Source organism: Bos indicus x Bos taurus, chromosome 20 (genome assembly GCF_003369695.1).
Source record: "Bos indicus x Bos taurus breed Angus x Brahman F1 hybrid chromosome 20, Bos_hybrid_MaternalHap_v2.0, whole genome shotgun sequence".
Taxonomy (NCBI): domain Eukaryota; kingdom Metazoa; phylum Chordata; class Mammalia; order Artiodactyla; family Bovidae; genus Bos; species Bos indicus x Bos taurus.
Genome location: NC_040095.1, coordinates 30,069,874 through 30,089,244, shown reverse-complemented (window position 1 = coordinate 30,089,244; position 19,371 = coordinate 30,069,874). Strand labels below are relative to the sequence as shown.

Sequence of the window (19,371 nt, the reverse complement as noted above, 5' to 3'; positions counted from 1 at the left end):
TCAATTACAATGATTCTACAAGTTACTCTCCTTCAGTTTTTCTTCTTTATAAACATGCCCAAATAAAGCAAAGGTTTACACACAACCACGTGTTAGTTCAATATAGAGTGAAGGAATGAATACACTTTTGAAGGGCAATCTGTAAGCAGTTAGAAGACAAGGGAATTTTGAACCTTACACACCATGGTCTGTAATGAACAAATCATGCCTGACCGTGATGATAGACTTGTTTGAGAGGGTTACAAAACTAACTGGAGAAGAGGATGGAGTCGACGTCATGTATTTGGGCTTCAGTGAAGCATTTGAAACAGTGGATCATGAACTTTTAGTTGCAAATTAATTATAATTGTTTTGGATGAGAACAGAGTCACACGGATTGAGAACTGGCTAAAAGATCATAAACACAAATAATAGATGGCAATGAATCCAACTGGAGGATAACTGCAGCAGGTTTTTGTAATGGTGAAGTTTTATAAATCTCTATTTATTGGTTGGTAAAGACTAGTTTTCTCAATAATATTTAAGTAGAAGCGTTTTCAGAGGTACCAGATGTAGAACCCAAAGAAAACAGATCAAAATATGAGTTCATATGAATCAATATCTAATTGAGAATTTATGTTTACTTCAGTTGAATTTTGAAAATGTTATGTAAAAAAGTATTAGTGCATAATATTTAGGGAATAACTAGTGCCAATAAAATAGAATGTTTTAAATATTTTAGACATTATTAATGATACATCTTATTTCTATTAAAGTAAGTTCGGTAGTACCTCTATTAGAAATGTATCAAAGAAATAAAACTAATCTTTTAATTTTTATAAATAATGCTTGTGATTTCTCTATGTTTGTTTAAGTTAAATTAATTTTATAGTAATAAGAGAACAGCATACACAATACAGACTTTTAATTTCAAGGAGACTATCAGAAAATAACTCTTTTATGTCTTTTATGAAAGAAGAAGGCAATTATCTATAGATGTTTTTAAACCCAAATCTCTTTTATTAGAGGGGATTAGTGGGGCACAGCCAAGGCAGGGAAGGGCTGGGGAGACCATCTTCCTACACGGCTTGTTCATTGGCTTTGCTTCTTGAGTTCTAATGCTTCCTCACATAGGGCAGCTCAGGTGCGCTGGGGAAGGGCTCAAAGCACAAAGCCTCAAATGTCTCATCTGCCAAGAAGGCTAGCCCCACAGTGGCTGGGGCCTGAGGCTGTGCTGTCTGGCGGGTGAAGTCACACTCATGCAATGTCGTGCTCTGTCATGAAGTTGATTGTCCTCATACAACCACTGCACTTTCGGTCCTCGGCATCTGTGAAGATGGTGATCTGGTGGCAATGGTTGATGAGGAACATGTCCATCTCAGAATCTGCCTCTCCCCCAGATTTATCATGAAATAACGTAGAAGAGCTTTTCCAAATTGTAGCTACAAGATAATTTTAGAAGTTATGCAATAATGTTTTAAAATGCATTCATTTGCATATATTAGGGGATAAAGTGATTAAGTGACATAAATACTACTTAAATACGTTTGAATGCAAACAAGTACCATTATCTCAAGAAACATATTGTACAGTAGTATAAAATATGCACACATTCAGGTAATTGGTACACAGAAGACTAATGTTTGGGAAATGTTGCAGATGAAAAAGCCAGTATTGCCTTATCCATTGAACCAAAGATTGATTTAATTAGATGTAAGGATAATGTCTTGAGAAGATACTGGCAAGATTCTCAAGGAAAATAAGATTAAAATGTTGAGCAAATAGACAAAAATAGATTTCATAACATTCTATATAATCCCCAGATTTTCCAGATCCAGCAGAAACCTTGTTTAATTAAACAATATTTCATTAAAATTCTTTGCATTACAGCAAATGAACCTAAAGAGTCTCTTGAAGTTTCAGTTCAGTTCAGTTCAGTTGCTCAGTCATGTCCAACTATTTGCAACCCCATGGACTGCAGCACAGCAGGCTTCCCAGTCCATCACCAAGTCCCAGATCTTGCTCAAACTCATGTCCATTGAGTCAGTGATTCCATCCAACCATCTCATCCTCTGTCATCCCCTTCTCCTCCCGCCTTCAATCGTTCCCAGCATCAAGGTCTTTTCCAATGAGTCAGTTCTTCGCATCAGGTGGCCAAAGTATTGGAGTTTCAGCTTCAGCATCAGTCCTTCTAAAGAATATTCAAGACTGATTTTCTTTAGAATTGACTGGTTGGATCTCCTTGCAGTCCAAGAGACTCTCAAGAGTCTTCTCCAACACCTTAGTACAAAAGCATCAATTCTTCAGTGTTCAGCTTTCTTTATAGTTCATCTCTCACATCTATATATGACTATTGGAAAAGCCATAGCTTTGACTAGATGGACCTCTGTCTGCAGAGTAATGTCTCTGCTTTTTAATATGCTGTCTAGGTTGGTCATAGTTTTTCTTCCAAAGAGCAAGTGTCTTTTAATTTCATGCCTGTAGCCACCATCTGAAGTGATTTTGGAGCCAAAAAAAAAATAAAGTCTGTCACTGTTTCCATTGTTTCCCCATCTATTTGTCATGAAGTGATGGGACCATATGCCATGATCTTAGTTTTCTGAATATGAGGTGGGTTTTTTTTTTTTTGGTAAATTAATTAATTTATTTTAATTGGAGGCTAATTACTTTATAATATTGTAGTGGTTTTTGCCATACATTCACATGAATCAGCCATGGGTGTACATGTGTCCCCCATCCTGAACCCCTCTCCCACCTCCCTCCCTATCCCATCCCTCAGGGTTGTACCAGTGCACTGGCCCTGAGTGCCCCATACGACCCAGCAATCCAACTACTGGGCATACACACCAAGGAAACCAGAATTGAAAGGGACACATGTATCCCAATGTTCATCGCAGCACTGTTTATAATAGCCAGGACATGGAAGCAACCTAGATGTCCATCAGTAGATGAATGGCTAAGAAAGCTATGGTACATATACACGATGGAATAGTACTCAGCTATTAAAAAGAATGGATTTGAATCAGTTCTAATGAGGTGGATGAAACTGGAGCCTATTTTACAGAGTGAGGTAAATCAGAAAGAAAAACACCAATACAGTATAATAACACATATATGTGGAACTAAGAAAGATGGCAATGATGATTCTATATGTGAGACAGCAAAAGAGACACAGATGTAAAGAACAGACTTTTGGATTCTGTGGGAGAAGGTGACGGTGGGATGATTTGAGAGAATAACATTGAAACATGTATGTTACGATATATGAAATAGATCACCAGTCTAGGTTCGATGAATGAATATTGAGTTTTAAGCCAACTTTTTTTCACTCTCCTCTTTCACTTTCATCAAGAGGCTCTTTAGTTCTTCTTCACTTTCTGCCATAAGGGTGGTGTCATCTGCATATCTGAGGTTATTGATATTTCTCCTGGCAATCTTGATTCCAGCTTGTGCTTCATCCAGCCTGACATTTTGCATGATGTACTGTGCTTATAAGTTAAATAAGCAGGGTGACAATATATAGTCTTGACGTACTCCTTTCCCAATTTGGAACCATTCTGTTGTTCCATGTACAGTTCTAAGTGTTGCTTCTTGACCTGCATACAAATTTCTCAGGAGACAGGTCAGGTGGTCTGGTATTCCTATCTCTTTAAGAATTTTCCAGAGTTTGTTGTGATCCACACAGTCAAAGGCTTTGTCATAGTCAATAAAGCAGAGGTAGATGTTTTTCTGGAACTCTCTTGCTTTTTTGACGATCCAACAGATGTTGGCATTTTGGTTCCATTGCCTTTTCAAAATCCAGCTTGAACATCTGGAAGTTCATGGTTCATGTACTGTTGAAATCTGGTTTGGAGAATTTTAAGCATTACTTTGTTGGCGTGTGAGATGAGTACAATTGTGTCGTAGTTTGAGCATTCTTTGGCATTGCCTTTCTTTTGGATTGGAATGAAAACTGACCTTTTCCAGTCCTTTGACTACTGCTGAGTTTTCCAAATTTACTGGCATATTGAGTGTAGCACTTTCACAGCATCATCTTTTAGGATTTGAAATAGCTCAACTGAAATTCCATCACCTTCACTAGCTTTGTTCTTAGTGATGCTTCCTAAGGCCCGCTTGACTTTGCATTCCAGGATGCCTGCCTCTGGTGAGTGATCACATCATCATGGTTATCTGGGTCATGAAGATATTTTTTGTACAGTTCTTCTGTGTATTCTGTATTATTGTCACCTCTTCCTAATATCTTCTGCTTCTGTTAGGTTCATACCATTTCTGTTCTTTATTTAAGGTTTAACCTACTGGAGTGATAAATTCTGACTTGTTCACCCCTTTCAACTTTTAAACATCAATAGAATGAAATAAAAACATACTAAACCTAGAATAGAAAAAAAATATTGTCACCATTAGGTATACCTTTAAATGGAAAGGGTGCTTTTGCTGCTTGCAACTGGTTTGTCAGTTGAATGAAAACTATTGCTCTAAGATTGTCTCACCACTTATTTTTATTTATGAAACCTAAAAAGATAGAGGCACCAGAGAGCTAGACTAAAATGAACACACCAAGAAAAAGACAAATTATAAAATATTTCATCCAAGTAGAAGCAATGAAAACTTTTGGTTTGCACAACAGCCTCCCAAGGGTAAAGGTAGGATTTACATTACTGGTTGTACTTAAAATTCACCCTGAAGATCATTGAGGCCAACATCTGAGAGTATTCTCACAGGAGAGATTAGATGACCTGTCATGGCTTTCCATTTTTTATTTACATGATTTTGCTGCAGTAGTAATTATTCTTTTGGAAAACAATTTGCTGACAACTTAAGATTTTAGCCTTGAGAGTTGTCTGGCTGTGTTCAGTTAAAGTTGAGCTGTCATGTCCAAAATGGCCATAAGACACACCATGGATCATGGATCCCAGTCTTTCCTTAAGCCTTTTTACTTACAGAGGCAGTGTTAATAATTCAGCTTTTTGAAATATAGAATAAGCACTACATTTTACCTTACAGGTGGAACAAGAATAATGACATTAACTCTACAAATATCTCCTACTTAAACACAATTCTTGATTTGAATAGTCATGACCCTTGTATTATCATATTTTTGCATGAAATATTAGCATATATTTATTGATTCATTAATTCTTGCCTTTAGGAAATATTTCTTCTGCTTACTCTGGTAGTTGGAATATTGGTAGTGCTAGATATTGGAGCCATAGTAATAAAAAAAAAATACACATCTTTGATGCAGCTGGAGGGTGAAATCAGGCAAATGAGTAATTATAATAAAAGTAATACATTTTCTGATTAGAAAGTAACATGTTTTGGGATTATATCAGTGGAAAACTCAACTCAACCGTGATGGTGATAAGAGAGGTGATGATAAAAAGTAGTGTCTCAGAGAAAATTATGTGTATTCCCTGGTGGCTCATATGGTAAAGAATCTGCCTGCAGGGCCGGAGACCCAGGTTCGGTCTCTGGATTGGGAACATCCTCTGGAGAAGGGAATGGCTATTCACTCCAGTATTCTCGCCTGGAGAATTCCATGGACAGTGGAGCCTGGTGGGCTACAGTCCATGGGGTTACAAAAAGTCGGACACAACTGAGCAACTAACACTTTTACTTTCATGGCATATATGTGTGTGTGTGTGTGTGTGTGTGTGTGTGTGTTCATGTATATATAGCATATGTAATAATTTATGCTGTAATGTATATATATGCTACATAGATTATTTATCTGCGCTATGTACACTAGGCAAAGAGTACAGATAGTCTGGTGACTCCAAGATAAAAGAATATGAAATGTTAAGGAGCTAAAAGATGTTTAATATGCTAGCGAGTAGAGTTTGAGAGGAAGATGATACAAGCTGAGGCTAGAAGGCCTCCAAATGTTGCCTAAGCTATAACTCCAGTAGCCCATTCACGTGGACTGTGTCACCCAGGTGAAAGAAGTAGTGATCTTAGGGTAGAAACAGTGAGGATGGAAAAAAGTGTAATGAAACAAAAAAATATTTAGGAGGAAAATTAAATAAGACAGTGATTGTATATGAAGAGTGAAAGAAATGGAAAGAAGATAATTGGCTTGATCAGTTGGATACATAGATGGTATCACCCTTAACTACAATGAGAAATATTGAAGGAAAGAAATGTTTTCAGGTGAAATAGCTTTCTTATGGTGGTTTCAACTTGCTGACTTAGAAATCTAAACATATTTCTAGCAGACAGTTGGATAGGCAGATCTACAATCCAGAAGAGGAATCTATATCAGATATATGTTTTGCATAGATGATAATTGAAGCCATGGGAATTAGAAAAGGCTGAAAGGAAGATAAGTCTTTTTTTCTGATTTTGGATGGGAGTATAGTTATATAATTCTATATTTATAATTATTAGAGGGCATTTACAGGAGTATATTTATAACTTAATTTGGTAATCCACATTTTAGCTTAATATCCATGTGATTTATTCAGAGTATATAGACAGAAATATAGACACTACAAATAAACAGAAAACACCCAGGTTTTGTTGTATATATTTATATTTTCCACAGTGAATGTGTAGAGATTTTTATAAGCAGAGACAAGTAGATGCTATTGAATATCTTTCTAATTTATATAGGGACATATTTAATAATTGGCTCATTTTTGATAGCTGAAACAGCATTTGTTTTTAAGAAATTAAATTAAACTAAATTAAAATCTGACTAAAACACAAGGAAATCCCTAATTTATGTAATAGAAATATTGGTATTGCCCTTAAACATTTAGTTGGGCAGATGAAAATATTGATATAGGTTTCTATTCCTCTTTTTCAGCTTACTCTATTGGGGAGATAAGAACAAACAATAAAGTACCACACTATAGATTGAAGGAAGAAAAGCAAAGAAGCCACAATTATGAATGAAGCTATTTGTGTTCTGGATAAGTGATGATTATTTGCCTATAATTAATGTTCTTTCTGGTACCTTGCAAAATGTGAAGAATACCTTTAGTAGATACATTATTCTTTATAACATTGATTGCTATGAACAATAGAATACAGTCTTGTCTATTGTTCTGAGTTTAAGATGATGTTTTATTTTTCATCACTGGTATGTAGTTGTGTGTATATAAATCCAAAACAAGTGAAGCAATCAGTCCATCAGTTTGTTATTTTGTTTACATGAAATCAAAAGAGTTAGTTTGATTGATTCCCTCCTCCTTGGAAGTTTGGGCATTAAATATGCAACCCAGATGTCAGGTGGGGCCACCTTGTCTTCCATGAGATCTAGATAAGATTGCCTTGAATCTTGATACCCACCTTGTGGAAGGAGGAAACACTTTTCAAATGTCAGTAAAATCCAGGCAGCTTAAGTTCTTAATGGTTACTCTTCCTCCACCCTCTGTCTGAGTTTCTATGTTTCCTGTCTTTTATATCCACCATATCATTTTAAATTTATGCTCTGAGCTATTCTTTATCCACAAAACAAAAATGCAGCCCTTGCAAATGAAACACTCATGAATGTAGAGAACTTTTTGGAATATTGGGATGGGGAAGATTAAGAGGGCAAAGCATTTACACTGCTGCAGAATAATGACTCTACATTTAGTATAAGGCCACCCTGATCCGTTCAGCCATCTTTCTTGATAGGAATTTCCACCAGTCCTTCAGTCCCTGTAGAAGTGTGCTTTGGAATAAATTCATTAATTTATATATACATCCCAAGATTTAAATAACAGTATTGTTTGTAATGGGCTTCTCAAATGGTTCAGTGGTAAATAATCTGCCTGCCAATACAGGAGTGCAGGAGACGTGGGTTCCATCCCTGGGTCAGGAAAATCCCCTGGAGGAACAAATGGCAACCCATTCCGGTATTCTTGCTTGGAGGATCAGATGGACAGAGGAGCCTGGTGGGATCAGTCCATGGGGTTTCAAAGAGTCAGGCACAACTGAGAATGCACACAATACAAACATTGTAACAGCAAAAATTAAAAATAAAGCTTCCTATATTACAACCCAATCAAATTGACTAAGATAATCCATACAGTGTGACTTAAATGATTTAAACATCCATACAGCAGTCATTTAAAAATAATGAAAACAAGTACATCCTTGAGAGGAAAAATATCTAAGAGATATTACGAAGTAAAAAAAATCAGGATGCAAAATGATGTCTATGATATGTTTCTATTTTGGAGGTAAATAACTATATTTTGAACTGGAAGAATACACCAAATGATAATACCGGTTCCTTTCAGGAAGAGGTACTGGGTTAGTGGGAATGACTATTCTTTCATTTTAGTATTGCAATACTGTTTAATTTAATTCAATTTAAATAAATTATTTAAAATTAATAGCACATCAGTCAGTTCACTCACTCAGTCATGTCCAACTCTTTGTGACCCCCTAGACTGCAGCATGCCAGTCTTCCCAGTCCATCACCAAGTCCCAGAGCTTGCTAAAACCCGTGTCCATTGAGTCAGTGATGCCATCCAACCATCTCATCCTCTCTTGTCCCCTTTTCCTCCTGCCTTTAATCTTTCCTAGCATCAGGGTCTTTTCCAGTGAGTCAGTTCTTCTCATCAGGTGGCCAAAGTATTGGAGCTTCAGCTTCAGCATCAGTCCTTCTGATGAATATTCCGTGGATTCATTTAAAGAAATCATTTTGTTATCTCATTCAAAATAACTGAGTCACTCCTATATGGTTGTGAGAAAAAGAGCTGCTCTTAGAATAAAGTCCAAAGTTCTTTACACCCTAAGTTCTGGCCACCCTGGCCTTCCTGGTGCCTCAACAACTTGCTACATCCATTCTCAAATCAGATCCTTTGAATTTGTTCTTTGCTCTGCTTCCAATTCTATTTACCTGTCATGTCACCTCATTTGGATCTTGATTCAATTGTTACCTCTTCAAAGATGCCTTTTGTGATCATCCTACCCATCCTAAGCCCTGTCACCTATTTAGTTATTGTCTGTCTTATTGCACTATTTGCTTCATGGCACAAATTGCTGCTTGACGTTAGGCACGTGTGTGTGTGTCTCTTCCCCTAGTAGAACATTAACTTTGTGAGAACAATGGCTTTATATGTTTTGTCTGTTGCTATAACTTCAATGCCTAATAGTAAACTTTCAATGAATGCAACAATGAATAAGTTAAGGAGGCCACATGAGTTCCTGGGTCTTATCTTCTATAATCCAGAAGTTTATCAAGAACAGTTTCTTTTGTAAGAGGAATTCGTGTATCAGCTCTTAGATATTATACTTATTTTGTTGTGAGCATTTATTAATTTATACTATATAATTTAAACAGGATTGAAGACTTGAAGCAAGTTTTAATGAACTTGCTAGAATAAAAATAAGCATAATTCTAAAAAAATTGAACCATCACTGATGCACTACATATGTCTTATTTTAGGGAATCCTCCCAGTAATCTTATGAGATGGCTTGATATTTATCACATTATATTATAGCTGAATTTAGATTCTCAAAGGACTCATATTCTCATTAATTGCTACAGATTTTCTTGATTGAACAGGGCATGTTTATGAATTTTTCCCACAACAGGAAAGAAAATGACAAGATATACTAAATTTTTGATCAGAAACAGTAAGATGTGGTCAATTGAATTATAGATGCACACTCAGAGGTGATAGTTTTGTTTCTCTCAACACATCTACATTCATTTCATAGAATTATCAAAATAGAAATTATCAGTGTTCTGTTGATGGTGATTACCAGAGTTTGAGAATAGCTTATTATGGAACAAAATGGCAAAAAACCTTTTTAAGGAACAGTTACGGAGCTGAATGCTCCAGGTAAGACTAGCAGACTTTCCCCAACTGATGACGCTGCCAGTCTCACCAATTTAACTGCAGTCAAGAACAAAATTTAATAAATAATCCATAAGTAGAAGCAAATAACCACCTTGCCCTCAGAATAAATTGCATTGCTTTTCATTTCTTTTCTCCCTCAGTTAATACTAAGGAGAATACAAGCGTTCAAGGCCTTCCACCATCACACAGAGTCTTAGCTTTCTGTAGTCTCTAATCTGACCGAATCAGATCATCCCAGGCAGTGGAGTCTCTATTTGTATTGACCTAGTAATCCTTTCCAACAGCATGAATGTCTTTTGCCTCAGTCATGTTAGAAACTTCTCTTGGACTTGAGTTCCACTCTATTTTCATCCAACTAATACTGAGAATAATCAAGGCAGAATGTCCTAAGCAAAGAGTGGGGAAGATGAGTCCATTACAAGAGGTCTGCTAAGAGGAGAAGAGTTTATTGCAGAGGATAGTAGAAACATAGAATTAGATACAGTAGTTCTGCAATTTCCTTTAAGTAGTTTAGACTTTATTTTCAAGCCAAATTTTTAAGCAGGGGTGTCTGGTTTACAGTCAACCTGGTGACAGTATGAAGGATAGGTGAGAGCCTAGGTTTTAAAACTGTTCAGTGAAACCAAAGAATTCATTGGAGATTCTAAGCACACTCTCCAAACATTAATCTAAATGCAATCAAAAATAATAATTCAACATTTAAAAACTAATTAATATGCAAATCAGTGGAATAAATAGTTACCTTCATCACTACAAGCTAGAAACAAGGTTAAGAGCAGAAAGGTTCAAAGCATCTTGCTGTAATAAGATCGAGTTGATATTCCTGTCTCTGTCATGAATTTTCAGCACCTGGGGTAAACTGGACAATCGCTGAGATGAGCCATCACTGAGTGCGGAAGAACCAAACTGTCTCATCTCAAAGACTACTGTACCTTACTCTACATGTCAGAGTGCTGCCTGGCTTCTCGGGAGGCCTCTGCTGGTCATACTAAGCCACTGCCTTACCTTGACAGTGCTGTGAAAAACCAAGATAGCATATTAAAGAATAGAGACATCAGTTTGCTGACAAGGGTCCATATAGTCAAAGCTATGGTTTTTCCAGTAGTCATGTATGGATGTGAGAGTTGGACCATGAAGAAGGCTAAGTGCCAAAGAATTGATGCTTTCAAATTGCGGTATTGGAAAAGACCCTTCAGAGTCCCTTGGACTTCAAGGAGATCCAACCAGTCAATCCTAAATAAAATCAGTCCTCAATATTCCTTGGAAGGACTGATGTTAAAGCTGAAGCTCCAATACTTTGGGCACCTGATTCATAGAACTGACTCATTAGGTAAGACCCTGATGCTGGGAAAGATTGAAGGTAGGAGGAGAAGGGAGTGACAGAGGACAAGATGGTTGGATGACATCACTGACTCAATGGACATGAGTTTGAGCAAGCTCTGGGAGTTGGTGATGGACAGGGAAGACTGGTGTGCTGCACCGCATGGGGTTGCAAAGAGTCGGACATGACTGAGAGGCTGAACAACAACAAAGAACCTTGACAGGTACCAGGGCAAGATGTGAGCACACGCATGCTTCGTGGAGTACAGTCAGTGCTCCTGGGCCTGTCTACTCTGATAGTAAAATGGGAAATGTTTTTTGTTATCAAAAAATGCACGTACTAAGAAATTTTGGATACTGGAGACTAAGTGGTATCAAGGGGTGCTGCTGGGTTAAGTCATCTGTTGTATGTTAAGCTGAGAACAAAGCTCCTGTGATTGCTGTTGAACATTTAAGTACTTATAAAAATATATTTGATCAGAGGTTTCTTGCTCTATATCAATTTTGATTTTGCACTGTCTTTGTTTTTATTGTGGATGTTTATTCATGTGTTTGACCGATGCAGCCCTGTGAGATATTTGAGTCAGACTGTTGTTTTTAGTCCCAGGCTAGGTGCAAACACAGCAGCCGGGTGCAGGCCCCTCAGCCTCTTTAATCATAGTTGCACGGTAACAAGTGAATACATAATGCCTAGAGCAGATGCAATACTACAGTTTCTTTTGCGTTTAGGTAAAGTTTAGATGCTCCCTTTTCTTTTTTGTTCTTTTTTTATTTTCTAACATTTGACTATTTTATATTTGACAGTGTTACTGGGCATTTTCAGTGGTTTCTTTTTTGGTCTAACTTTTATCAGTGATTTTTGTAGGAGATAAAATGATTATCTTTGAAACCCAAAGTAGACTTCTGGTTATAAGAAGAAAATTAAAAATGCATTTAATGATGAGAATGATTAGACTGAATAAAGTATGGTAGGATATAACATAAACTAATTTCACAATTTGTGGTAGATACCTTGAAAACAGTATAATAGTGAAAACAGAAAAGAATGTAATAGAGCTCTTTTCTTTCTTTTTTTTTTTTTTAATGTCCTATGCTGCCTTTAGATCTGGGCAAGAGGGGCCTCAGCTGTGGGTCCTGGGCATTTTTTTTTTTTCCCTTCTATGGCTGCATCCCTCTCTGTAGAGCAAATGAGTCCACAGCTGAGTGGAAGCCTACAACTCTCTTTCAGACTGACCTTTAGGTATCCTGCTTCCCAGAACTCCCTGCCTGCAAGCACATCCCAGCCTGCGTGGTGATCTTCCCTGGATCCATCCTTCTGAAGTGGTTCTACATTGTTGGTGTAGTGCAGAGCTGGTGTAGTATAGTGCTGACGAGTGGCCCAGGGGTGACTGTTGGGTGTTAATGGAGCTTTGGCATGCAGTCGAGGTGACCACACACAGCCATAAAAAGCCCTCAGGGTGTGGAATGAGCCAATGATGCAAGGGGGAGGTCAGACTGCAGACCTGGGGCTAGTTCTCATGCCACCATGTGCCAGAGTAGGACTTTGAGGAGTGCAGAATTCTAAGCCCAGACATGTCACCCACATCCTTATGAAGGTACATTTGCAAGATAAGAGATAGCATATTTTATTTAATAGTTTATTATAATTTTCAGTAACTTTTAAATATTTAGATTTATCATACTTGAGCCTTCCTTTGTATTCTTGTTCTAGATCCTATAAATGTCAAGGGTGTTCCTGTACATGATTAAGTTCAAGCAATTCTTAAAAGAATTCTACAGGCGGATACTATCATTTTCTCTACTTTACAGGAAAGGATACTGAGGCACAAAAAGGTTAAACAACCACATAAGGCCACACAGATAGTGAACCAGGTTTGGAATGAGAAGGGTGGATTTGACTGCCTGAAGTACTTTCTCTTAACTGCAATACTAATGCTGTTTCCTGAAGAAAATGTGTCAACAAATTCTTACAGAAAATTTCTGGATGACAAGAAAGTAAATGCCGGTAATTCATTGGGATTCACCTTTTAGTAATGCTGCTGCTGCTGCTAAGTCGCTTCAGTCGTGTCCGACTCTGTGCGACCCCATAGACGGCAGCCCATCAGGCTCCTCCGTCCCTGGGATTCTCCAGGCAAGAACACTGGAGTGGGTTGCCATTTCCTTCTCCAATGCATGAAAGTGAAAAAATAAAGTGAAGTCTCTCAGTCGTGTCTGACTCTTAGCGACCCCATGGACTGCAGCCTACCAGGCTCCTCCGTCCATGGGATTTTCCAGGCAAGAGTACAGGAGTGGGGTGCCATTGCCTTCTCCACCTTTTAGTGATAAAAATTGCCTAAATCCATAGTGTATTTTCTGTTGTGAAATTGGTAAATATTATTACAGCCCCTGCAGTTACAATACCATTTTGAAATAAAACATTCAGAGCATAAAATTAAGTCTCTTACCTTCTTTTCATCATTCACTGAACAGTTTAATAAAGCAAACTGTTTAATAAAACATCTTTATATATATATATATATATACACACACACACACATAGAAGATGCTTGTGTCTTTAAAACAGTATTGGATAATTCTATATAAATTATTGATTTATTAGGTACAATCTTAAATTGTAGATTTTTCACTTTCTTGTTATTATATTGTCAATAAATTCCAGAAATTTCCCTTTCTGTGCTAATTTGATAAAAGCTTTTGGGCAAGGTACTGACTCAAGTATCTCAAATGAGACAGGAGAATAGTGTCTTTTGTTTGTTTGTTTCTGATAAAGTAATTCTTTGAGTAATTACTCCTTAAGCAAGATTACATCATCTTGCGTATCTTACCAGTACCTTTAAAGAGCTGAACTGACTTCATCTGGCAAAACTTTGCTTACAGCTGCAGATGAAGAGTCAGAAATGAAATAGAAATATTTGAACCTAACATTAAAACAAACTAAAACAACTATTTCAAGACATTGAATGAATATTTGACAGATAAATACTAAAATATCTTAAATTTAAAAAATATACTATTGACTATTTCATCATTTACATATACACATAAAATTTATTTAGTGCCTAATTGTGAATATTTACCCAACCAAAGAATCTATTCGTCTACTCTCTCCAAACTGAGTACTCAGTAGAGATTATGTGAATTTACAAACCTTATAAGATGACTTATAAATACACTTTACTTTTCGATATTCTTTTAAGCTTTGAGTCTATTTAATTGAACAGTATGTTTCTGTGATTCAGAATTTTCTTGATACTGTGTATCCAAGGTAAAACCTAAAAATATATTATATATTGAGGCTATAAGTGTCACCAATAACTGTTCTCATTAATTGATATGATAATGTGTAAGTTATAAACTTGAAATTTTCATGATATTAAATTTATAAAATATCACTTTTCATTTATGGACCCTCATTGGAATTCATTAAAAATATGGCTCTACTGTTCAAATACTACAGGAGAAAATAGAGATTGAGATGAGGATATGCAGGAGTTTAGGCAAGAGCTGTTGAGGGCCAGAATAAGGGTTGTGGGGGTGGGGATGGAAATGAAGGGAGCTGAAGCATAGAAATTTAGTGAGATCCCCACATAATTCTCTGCCTAGGAAATGTGCCTCATATAATTCTCTTCCAGGAGCTACCTGACAATTTCGTGAATTACCCAGAGAAGACTCAACAGTCATGAAAAAGAGTCACCACTTTCATTCTAAGACGCATTATTGTATGTAGTACATAAAAACCTGTCCTCCTAGGCTGGACAACCATTTGAACATGTAAAATTATAGAAAGAGAAAATAATCAGAGCCACTGTTGCTAGGTGACCAAACACTACCTGATTATGGTAGCACTATCATATTTTCTTTTCTCTTTATTCATAATTAAGCACATTGCCTTTTTGTTAACAAGTGTCTCACAAAACTGTATCACTTCATGTAAAGGAAAATTTTAGTGCCTTCCTGCACTGATTCATTACAAACATCAGTTTCAAACTTTAGATGAATGTGATAACCAAAAGTAGACAAGCAAAAACAGCAACAATAACAAAACACTGCGGAATTTATTTCCCTAATTTTCCTCACTTGTTTCTTCAAAAACAAGGTCTTGATATTCAAAAACTGGGGCATGGAAGAAAATCAGACTCACTGCTGCTGCTGCTGCTAAGTCACTTCAGTCATGTCCGACTCTGTGCGATCCCATCCTGGAAAATGTGTGGTGCAGATATCAAGTAGTAGCTCTCTCCTCCCTCTCCATGCATGGCCTGAGGGTGAGCCCTCCTCCCCACCTTAGCATGGCTACTGGCTTTGTTTACTAATGAAATATTTCTGCCCAAATTGTATTTACTGGAACAATACCATTTAAAAAAACTTTAGATTAGCATACATAGCTTTCAGTGTTTGCATATCAACTTATGTTTCTATTTTTTCCCTTGAAGTCAGAAAAATAATTTGTGATATATTGAATAAAGGGACTGTTCTGGAGTTTAGTTGTTTTTTTTTTAAGAAAGAAATCTTGTTACTGTAGCCTCATCGGAGAAGGCAATGGCAAGCCACTCCAGTACTCTTGCCTAGAAAATCCCATGGATGGAGGAGCCTGGTAGGCTGCAGTCCATGGGGTAGCTACAAGTCGGACTCGACTGAGCGACTTCACTTTCACTTTTCACTTTCACACAATGGAGAAGGCAATGGCAACCCACTCCAGTGTTCTTGCCTGGAGAATCCCAGGGACGGCAGAGCCTGGTGGCCTGCCGTCTATGGGGTCGCACAGAGTCAGACACGACTGAAGCGACTTAGCAGCAGCATAGCCTCATACTTTCAAATTAGATGACCATTGATGTATACAAATATTTCCCATTTTGGCAGGCCCCTAGTGCTGAATCAGTAAAGAAAGCTGAGCACCGAAGAACTGATGCTTTTGAACTGTGGTGTTGGAGAAGACTCTTGAGAGTCCCTTGGACTGCAAGGAGATCCAACCAGTCCATCCTAAAGGAGATCAGTCCTGGGTGTTCATTGGAAGGACTGATGCTGAAGCTGAAACTCCAATACTTTGGCCACCTGATGCGAAGAGCTGACTCATTTGAAAAGACCCTAATGCTGGGAAAGATTGAGGGCAGGAGGAGAAGGGGATGACAGAGGACGAGATGGTTGGATGGCATCACTGACTCAATGGATATGAGTTTGGGTAAGCTCTGGGAGTTGGTGATGGACAGGGAAGCCTGGCGTGCTGCTGTTCATGGGGTCGCAAAGAGTCGGGCATGACTGAGCGACTGAACTGAACTGAGTCCTGAATCAAATGACAAATCTTGATTATTCCTCTTTCTTTTTTTTTCTTTTTCTTCTCCCAGCTTTACTGAGGAATAATTGTAAGTTAAAATATTATATAGAAGATGTACAATTGATCATTTGATGTACATTGTGAATAAACACAATCAACATTAAATTAACACATCTATCACCACACATAAATTTGCTTTTGTTTTACTTTTGATAAGACACATCCAAACCTACTCTCTTAGCAAATTTTGAGTACATATTAATATATTATTAACTATAATCACCATTCTGTATATTAATCTTGGGTCTTATTCATCTTATTACTGCAATTTTATAATCTTTGAACAACATCTTCCCATTTATTCCATGCTTCAGCCCTGGAATACTTTCTGCTTCCATTGTTTGACTTTTTAAGATTATACATGTGAGATAAAATAGTATTTGTCTTTCTGTATTTGGTATATTTCTTTTACTGTCCTCCAGGTTCACCCATACCTCCAAAGGCCAAATTTCTTGCTTTTTTTCATGAGTGAACAATATTCTATTATTTACATACACTCCATTTCTTTGTCCTTTCACTTAGAGTGTTTTCTATTTTGGTTTTGTGAATAATGTTTCAAATAACATGGGAGTGCAGATACCTCTTTCTTTTTGATAGGAAAGAAATAAAATCATTTGTAGGTTAACTGAGGGAACTACCTTTTATTTTTCATCTTGGCTATGTCTATGTACAGGTTGTGAAGTTGAAAATTGAAATAGTGTCTTGATAATATAACCACTCTATTGGCAGAAATTGGAGAGGAACTAAAGAGCCTCTTAATGAGGGTGAAAGAGAAGAGTAAAAAAGCTGGCTTGAAACTCAGCATGAAACAAACTAAGATCATGGCATCTGATCCCATCTCTATGGCAAATAGAAGGGAGAAAAGTGGAATCAGTGACAGATTTTATTTTCTTGGGCTCCAGTATCACTGTAGATGGTGATGGCTGCCATGAAATTGAAAGATGCACACTCCTTGGAAGGAAAGCTGTAACATATTATATTAAAAAGCAGAGACATCACTTTGCCAGCAAAGGTCTATATAGTCAAAGCTATGATTTTTCCATTAGTCATGTATGGATGCAAAAATTGGACTGTAAAGAAGGCTGAGCTCCAAAGAATTGATGCTTTTGAATTGTGGTACTGGAGAAGATTTTTGAGAGTCCCTTGAACAGCAAGGAGATCAAACCAGTCAATCCTATAGGAAATCAACCCTGAATATTCATTGGAAGGACTGCTGCTGAAGCCGAAGCTCCAGTACTTTGACCACCTGATGGGGAGAGCTGACATTGGAAAAGACCCTGATCCTGGGAAAGGTGGAAGGCAAAGGAGAAGAATGCAGCAGAGGATGAGATGGTTAGATAACATGACTGATACAATGGACATGAACTTGAGCTAACTCTGGGAGATAGTAGAGGACAGAGGAGCCTTGTGTGGTGCAGTCCATGAGGCTGCAAAGTCAGACACGACTTAGTGACTGAACAACAACAATATGACTTTAAAACCCACTTTGCCTGACTCTGTCAGATGATTAAACAGAGGTGGCTTAAGAGAAATTTGAGCAAGCCAAATAATCGGTTTTTCTCAATGTTTAGGTAGCTTCTGTGAGTTCAAATATAGACCATATATATTTTTATTCTTATAAATGGCATTATTAACCTCCTTAGTAAATGAGTGTAGTTTTCCTTATCTGGTAAGCAAGGTATTATCTGAAGCAAACCAGCTTGGAGAGTGTTTACTTACCAGATGGGAGAATAAGGCAGTTGGGATTCCATCCCTGACTTGACATGAATGGTGTGTGCTGTGCCCTTTCCTTTGGTGCCTTAGCAGCTACTAAATCCTGCTTTGCTTCCTCTTGCTGGCTGAAAAGAAACAGAAGCCTCTTTCCACAAGTGACTGGTGGCAGATGGATCAAGCCAGTGAAATGCTATGCCCCAGACTTTCATCTGTCCAGCTGAACTGGGTCATTACAAAGGGCACTTTCACGCATTGTTCCTCTCGTGGCTGAAATTTATGTGTACTGTGGGCAATAGTTAATTTAATTTAGCAAGTTTATTTTAAACATTTACTACTTGCTTAGCAACATGCTGCCTACTTTCCAAAGGTTAAAAAAGACATGGCCACACCATATTAGCTTGGTGTGTTTCATTTTTTAAAGGGAATAATAAATGTAAATCTAGGAAGGCATATCATTGAAATAAATCAAAATCACTTGGTTCTCAATTTTCCTGTAGATTAACAAACTCTCTTAGGGGTAATTAGTGAGCAGAGCAATTAGGAAGAGTAAGGAATAGGAGACACATAAACAGGTATTTGGGGAAAGGGAGTAATACATTTTAAAGTCTAAAAAATGTTGAGTCAATATGTTGAAACTTAAGTAGTGTATACAATTATTTACATTTTGGTTTCAGATGTAGAAGTATAAAGGGGAACTCTTATTTAGTTCTGAACTTATATCTATCTGCTTCTTTCACCATCCAGTCAGGATTCATCCATCCATCTGGTCACCTATTTTGTCTTCAAAATTTTCACTGGTGAAAACTGAGTTTATGAACCATTTATCATATTACAATTAAACTTTTTACATTTAAACCTGTGACTGAGGAAAACAGCTTTGAATCAAGCATATTGTTTTGGATTTCTATTCTAAGAAAACCCAGCTAGGGGGCAGTACTCTCAATGGGAGGCTGGCAAAAAAAAAAAAAAAAGAAAGAAAGAAAAAAAAAATACAGAAAAACCAAAGGAAAATCTTATTCTGCAGCTTTTATGAGCCTACAAAGTCCTTCCTCTATTAAAAAGCTTGCTCACTTTTGTGTGTATGTCATCATTTTTTTTTTTTCTTAAGCAGTTTGGGAGACATAAACTGGAAAAGATTATCTGGTCTTAGACATGTACCATAGCCCATGGCAGGAAGAAAAAGTGAGAGCAGCTTTGCAGACTTGTCCTCCAGATGCAAGTGTCCA

General features: G+C 37.2%; 1 pseudogene; it reads right to left on the bottom strand.

Annotated features, from left to right (window-relative positions):
• Positions 1-1,058: 1,058 nt before the first annotated feature.
• LOC113879222 lies at positions 1,059-18,398 on the bottom strand (annotated as a pseudogene).
• Positions 18,399-19,371: the final 973 nt, after the last annotated feature.